General features: G+C 32.8%; 1 pseudogene; it reads left to right on the forward strand.

Moving 5' to 3' along the window:
* Nucleotides 1–3,220: 3,220 nt before the first annotated feature.
* On the forward strand, nt 3,221–6,504 carry LOC149882443 (uncharacterized; annotated as a pseudogene).

Consider the following 6,504-nt stretch of genomic DNA (forward strand, 5'->3'; position numbering starts at 1 on the left):
TTTATTTTGCTTATAAAAAAATGATCGTTTACAGAAAGAGATATGTGAGAAAACACGTGATTGGTGGAAGCGGTATATTTGACACGTTTAAAAATTTCATGGGACGAGCGGCTGCGTCGAGCGCATCGAGAGCAGCGTCAACTTTGGCTTATAAAATGGTGAAAAGCGAATTGGGACGTGAGGGGATTATGGCTGCCAAGTCTGCAGGAAAAGAGCTAGCTTCTTCTGCAATTACTACTGCTAAAGATGTAGCTATTGACAAGAGAAAGAAAGCTCTTGAAATGGTGTACGTCAAGACTGGAACACCACTTACTCAAAAGAGCAAAGATCTTACTCAAAAAAGCAAAGACATTATTTCAGAGCTGGCTAAATCTGTCCCTCCAAGTCGAATAGGATTTGTGGACGATTATTCCATGATGGGTGGATCTTTAAGTCGTAAAAACGCAGTTCGAATCCAAGAGCTGGTTAAAATGGGGGAGGGTCTGAAAATTGTCTGAAAAATTAATTTTTCAGAACTGTAAAATTGTCTGATGTTAAGTAATTTTCAGAGAACATAAAAATAATTTTAAGTGGCGCGCGTTCGGAACTTTTGGAACTTTCGGAACCCTCAAAAAATTTTTTTTTTCTTTTATATAAAAAGTGGCAGACTCTGAGATTTTAAATTTTACAGAAGTCATGATTGATGAAGAAATCGAGAGATTCCAGTTTCACGAGTATGAGCCTGTGAGCACCAATTTAAACAACACTGGAGAGATAAGAATTAATATTGAACAGCAAGATTTGTTCACTCTTCCCTCTGAGTCCTACCTTTCAGTGGAAGGAAGACTGACTAAAGCAGACGGTACGGCTTATTCAGACACAGATGTGGTTACTTTTGCAAACAACGGCATCATGCATCTGTTTAGCCTAATTTCTTACTATTTGTCGAATCAAGAGGTAGAAACCATCTATAGCCCTGGTCAATCTACCATTATGTTTGGTTATCTTAAATATCCGGTCGAGTTTCAAATATCTGAAGGAATAAATTGACTGTGGCAGCGAGACACGACCGTGGATGCTAATCTTGCTAATAACACTGGATTTATCAACAGACACGCATACATCATCAAGCAGCCCGCTGATAAAGGAACCTTTTCGTTTTGCATTCCTTTGAAGCATATTTTTGGTTTTTGCGACGATTACGACAAAGTTCTTTATGGTTTTAAGCACACCGTTACCCTTGTGAGAAAGAGCGACACGGATGCGATTTTTAAAGCCAACATCAAAAATTCATTTCAGCTCGTTGGAAGGGAAAATGGTGTGCACCTGCTGCTTAAACATTTTTTAATTCTTTTCAAAGAATTGCAAAATTGAATTTGAGTTAAGAAAAATTTGGAGTTTTTTAAAAAATGGGAGATATGAATGAAAAAAATGGAATTGAAAAAAATAAAAAGAGAGTTGGCAGAGGAAAGAAAAAATTTGGCAAAAAGAAGAAGAGAGTTGGCAGGGGAAAGAAGAAAGTTGGCAGAGGAAAGAAGAAATTTAAAAGAAAGAAGAAGAGAGTTGGTGGAAAAAATGAGACAGTCAAAAAAGGAAGGAGGGGAAAATGAAGTTGATAAACTAATTGAAAAAATCAGACAGCAAAGCAAAATGTTTGAAAAGATCTTCAATCACAAATGCAGGATTCATGCAACTTTGAAAAGACAGTTATTTGCAGGGAAGTTTAAAAATAGATACAAGCCGGTGTCACAGGAAATTTTGCTTCTAGGAAATTTTGCGGCTGCGGCATAATTTTCTAGGAAAATCTGCTGCTCAGCTGCATTATTCCCTAGGAAAAATTGCCGCTCGCAGGAAAATTTGCTGATGAATGCGTGACAAACAGAAATTAATCATGAGTCCATATTTAAAATATGGCTGACAAAGAATACAACAATCTTGTTGATTTAATTGTCGGAGGATTATACCCTCATGGCATGGATAAGATAAGAAAAGATGGGTTAAGAAGAAAGGCCAAAAGATTTTTGGTAAAGGATGGCTCACCTTTTTACTACGATAAAAAAAGAAATATGGATCTGCTAGTAGTTCTAACAAGTCAAAAAACTATGATTCTCGAAGGCTGTCATTCGGCAATTCATGGTGGTGGACACTTTGGTCGAGATAAAACGTTAGAAAAACTCTCCGAGAGGTATTACTGGAAAGGGGTGGTAGATGATGTTAAGAATTTTTGTAAATATTTTGATAAGTGTCAAAGAGCAAACAGGTTTATACACTAAAGTTTATTTTTTATTATTTATTTAAAACAATTATAACTGATAATTTTAATTTATAATACTGCAGGTATTATTTTTTGTTATAAGTTATAACAAAAATTAAAAATAATTGTGTTATTTCCATATGGTATAAAGTCTTTAAATATGCATAATTTATATTATTTCCTTCATAATATACTTTATAGAGCATTTGAAAAATACTCAGCTGAACTACATCCTATTAAAGTTAAAGATGAAGTATGGAGTACTGTTGGAATTGATTTAATTGGACCTCTTCCTTTAACAGAAAGGGGAAATAAATATATCATAGCAGCCACCTGTTTATTCTCCAAGTGGCCTGAAACTGCTTCCTAATCTGATAAAACAGCTACAAGTGCAGCAGAGTTCTTGTATACATGCTTTACAAGACATGTTTGTTGTGAAGTTCAGATAAGTGACCAAGGAAGAGAGTTTGTAAATGAGGTACTGTGTTGGATTTTTGTTTGTTTAATTGTTTTTGCTTATTTGTGTATTTTTATTACTTTTTTTTAAAACTTGAATTTTTCTATAACTTTTATTATCTAAATTTTGAAAAGTTGATATATTAAAATTGAATGTAAAGAGTGAATAAAGACTAAGTTGGACTTTTAAAACTTTAGAACTTGTTCATTTAAAGTTGATAAACGAAATGAAAGTTAAAAAAACATTGGCTAAACATCCTCATCTGCAATCCATATATAAAAATATTTTTTTCTTTGTTAATATTTTGCATAACTAAAGTGTTTTATGCTAAAATTTGCAAAAACTTTTTTTTTCTTTTATAAACTAATTTTTATTTATTTGGTTATGATATACTTGTTTATTATTTAATACAAACCCTATACAGGCATTTTTTACAGGCACATTTTATAATAGACCTATTTCCTTATATCATTTCTACTCAGATAAAGAATTTTTATTGTTTTGTTTAGGTAAACCATGAATTAAGTAAAATGATGGGAACAAAGTGCAACGTAACAAGTACCTATCACCCTCAGAGCAACGGTCAAGACGAAAGGTTTAATCAAACTCTTCAGTGTCAAACTTTAAAATATGTTGATGAAAAGCAAAACACATGGGATCTATACATTGAGAGTGTATTGTTTTCATACCGTGTCTCTGTTCAAGACTCTACAAAACAAACCCCATTTTATCTAGTTTATGGAAGACAAGCTAAGCTTCCTGTTGATTTACAAATAAAATCTATAAAAAACGATTTTGAAAATAAACATACGATTGATGACAGTTTAAAAAAATAGAGAAAGTCTATTAGAAAATGTAATAGAAATGCAAAAAAATGCACTGCACAATATTCAGAAAGCTCAGGAACGCCAAAAAAAAGCATATGATGCCAAACATTGTTCAGAAAACCAGGTGTTTAAAGTTGGCATTTAAGTGTTAATTAGAAACACTAAAAATTTTCCTGAAAAGGTTCAAAGACAGAGCCAAATTGGACTGGCCCATACAAAACTTATCAAATTTTGAAAAAGAATACTTTTCGTTTATGTTATGTAAATGATTGCAATAAGAAATTAAAACAAGGATACAATATGACTCGTTTGAAGATTTATTATCCTATTTCTGAAAATATGGTTCTAAATAATATTATTGAAATAGTCCTAAATAATTCTTAAGAAAAGTGTAAACCTATATCTGAGGAACTTTCTATTTTTACACTGACAATGAAAAAAGTTATACTAGACGGCAAAGAATTGACTGGCGAACATATAAATTTAGCTCAGTTGATAATAAAGAAACAGATTCCAGATATTATTGGTTTGCAGGATACCTTGTTGTCACAGACTGATGCATTTAAGGCAGTAAGTACAGATAAAATTTCTGTTCAGATCCATTTTATTAATTCTCATTTGGTCACTTCCTGTTCAATAAATGGATCAATTTCACTTTATGACAGCATGTATAACAAACTAGATTCACATCTAATTAATCAGTTAGCCAGATGTTACAAGAATTTTGCCGATTATAATTGTGGGTTTCCACCAAGTATTGTTGTAAATATTAAATGGGTCCAACAACAGACCGGAAGCTTGGAATGTGGATTATTTGCTATAGCTAATGCTGTGCATTTGGCTTTCGGTAAACAACCCAAAAAATATCATACAATCAAAAGTTTATGAGACAACATCTTGAAAAAATGTTTCATGCTGGATAATTTAAACCTTTCCCATTACTCAATGAGCAAAGTAAATTGAGTATTACACGTAACAATCCCTCAACTATAAATGTTCAACTCCATTGCACTTGCTTAATGCTTTGCACTTATGATTTTATGGTTGCTTGCAGCAAATGCCTAAAATGGTTCCATATTGCATATGTCCAATATAAAGAAGACAACTCAGTGCAGATTAGAATTGTGAAATATGCCAACGAAATATGCCATAAATATTTCTTCTATAAAATATTTCTGCATTTTTTTAAATATATTACCAACTCTTGTCTTAGAGTTTTATTTTGTTATAGTTATTCAATTCAGCTTAAAATATAGTGTGGCAATCAATAAAATACTTCGAAAAAGTTCATTGAAAGCTAGAAATATTAAAATAAATTAAATTCATAAAAGTATTAGCAAAACCAACTATTTTATATTTAATGTTAATAAAAGTAAAATTATCAATTAAAGAGATTTTTTTTTATAATTATTTTAATTGGTTAAGGAGGATTACTTTTAAAGATTACTTTTGTTAAGGCAAAGGTTTTTATTATGTAGCGTACATAAAAAGTAAATTGATTTAAAAAGATGGAAAAGAACTATGATTAATCCTTTACAAATTTTAAGTTAATTTTAATTTGAACTTTATAGTGTGCTCCTTCAATTTAGCTTGTTTGTTTAGGCAAAAAAATTGAAATTTCGAAGAAATAATGTTAGGAAAGATTGAAATTAATTCGCTTTTTTCAGCAGCAAATTTTCCTGCGAGCGGCAATTTTTCCTTGGAAATAATGCAGCTGAGCAGCAGATTTTGCCGCAGCCGCAAAATTTCCTAGCAGCATAATTTCCTGTGACACCGGTACACAAAATGATTAAAGACCTCTCCCTTCTCAGAAGTCAGGTGTACACGGAATTCATGGAAATTCAAATAGTTAAAATTTCCTGTTTCTCCTGTTAAAATTTCTGTGAAACCTGCAAAAGTGCGGCTTGTTGTTGGACCTGTTCAAAAACCGGCTCCAGCACCAAGATCTGGACTGGTTTCAAGAATGACAACATCGAGAGATGCTATTGTGGACAACTTTAGCAACCTTCTTGCATCGTTTAGTACGTATGTTCCAGAATCTGTGAAAAAAACAGTAAGAGGCATAAGAGACGTAGTCCTATTAGCTCCTGTCGTTAATTAGCCTGTTCCAGCGCCAAGACCTGCAGCCTTTTTAAACATGGTTTAAGATGCTGCAATCAAAGTCCTAAAAATTAACACAAAAACGAACCTTGTTTTAACCTGTGACATGATACAATTCAACATTGCTACTGGATTGGAAAAAATTCGAACTGTTTCCTTCCCGTCCAAATACGAAGTTGTTCTCGATCAACAGATATTGGAGAGAGCTTTGAAACATGGAAAGAAAGAATTCTTTAAAACATGGTCAATTACAGCAATGAGGGATCTAATTGGAAAGTTCATAAAATTTTAGAAATTAGCGTGAACATGATTGACTACACCCCTCTTACCGCTTCGTCCTATACCGTTTGCCTGACGAGTTGAAAAACAAAAAGGCCATAATCAATATAAAAAACTTAGACGAGCAGTGCTTCAGATGGTCTGTCACCAGAGCGCTAAATCTAGAAAACAATCATAATAAAAGGATTAGCGAAGACTTGATTAAAAAATCTGAAGAATTAAATTGGGATGGAATAGATTTTCCAGTACCTCTTAATCAAATCAGCAAGTTTGAAAAAAATAATCCAACCCTTAGCGTCAACGTTTTTGGGTATGAATATAAAAAGATACACCCTTTGCGAATTTCAAAATGTTCAAACCGAACTCATGTTGATTTGTTGCTCATTTCAAACGACGTGACAAGTCATTATTGCCTCATTAGAAGTCTAAGTCGATTGTTGTCCTCTAAAGAATCTTCACATGGACACAAAAGACATTATTGCAGAAACTGCTTGCAAAGTTTTAACTCTGAAGAAGCGCTTCTTAAACATTCAGAATACTGCTCCTACCATTGTTCGGTTCGATTTGAACTTCCTGAAAAAGGGACACTCCTCCAATTTAAAAACTAA

Source organism: Hydra viridissima, unplaced genomic scaffold (assembly GCF_058129835.1).
Source record: "Hydra viridissima isolate aposymbiotic clone 2 unplaced genomic scaffold, HvirCarnegie_v1 scaffold_11, whole genome shotgun sequence".
Lineage (NCBI taxonomy): Eukaryota > Metazoa > Cnidaria > Hydrozoa > Anthoathecata > Hydridae > Hydra > Hydra viridissima.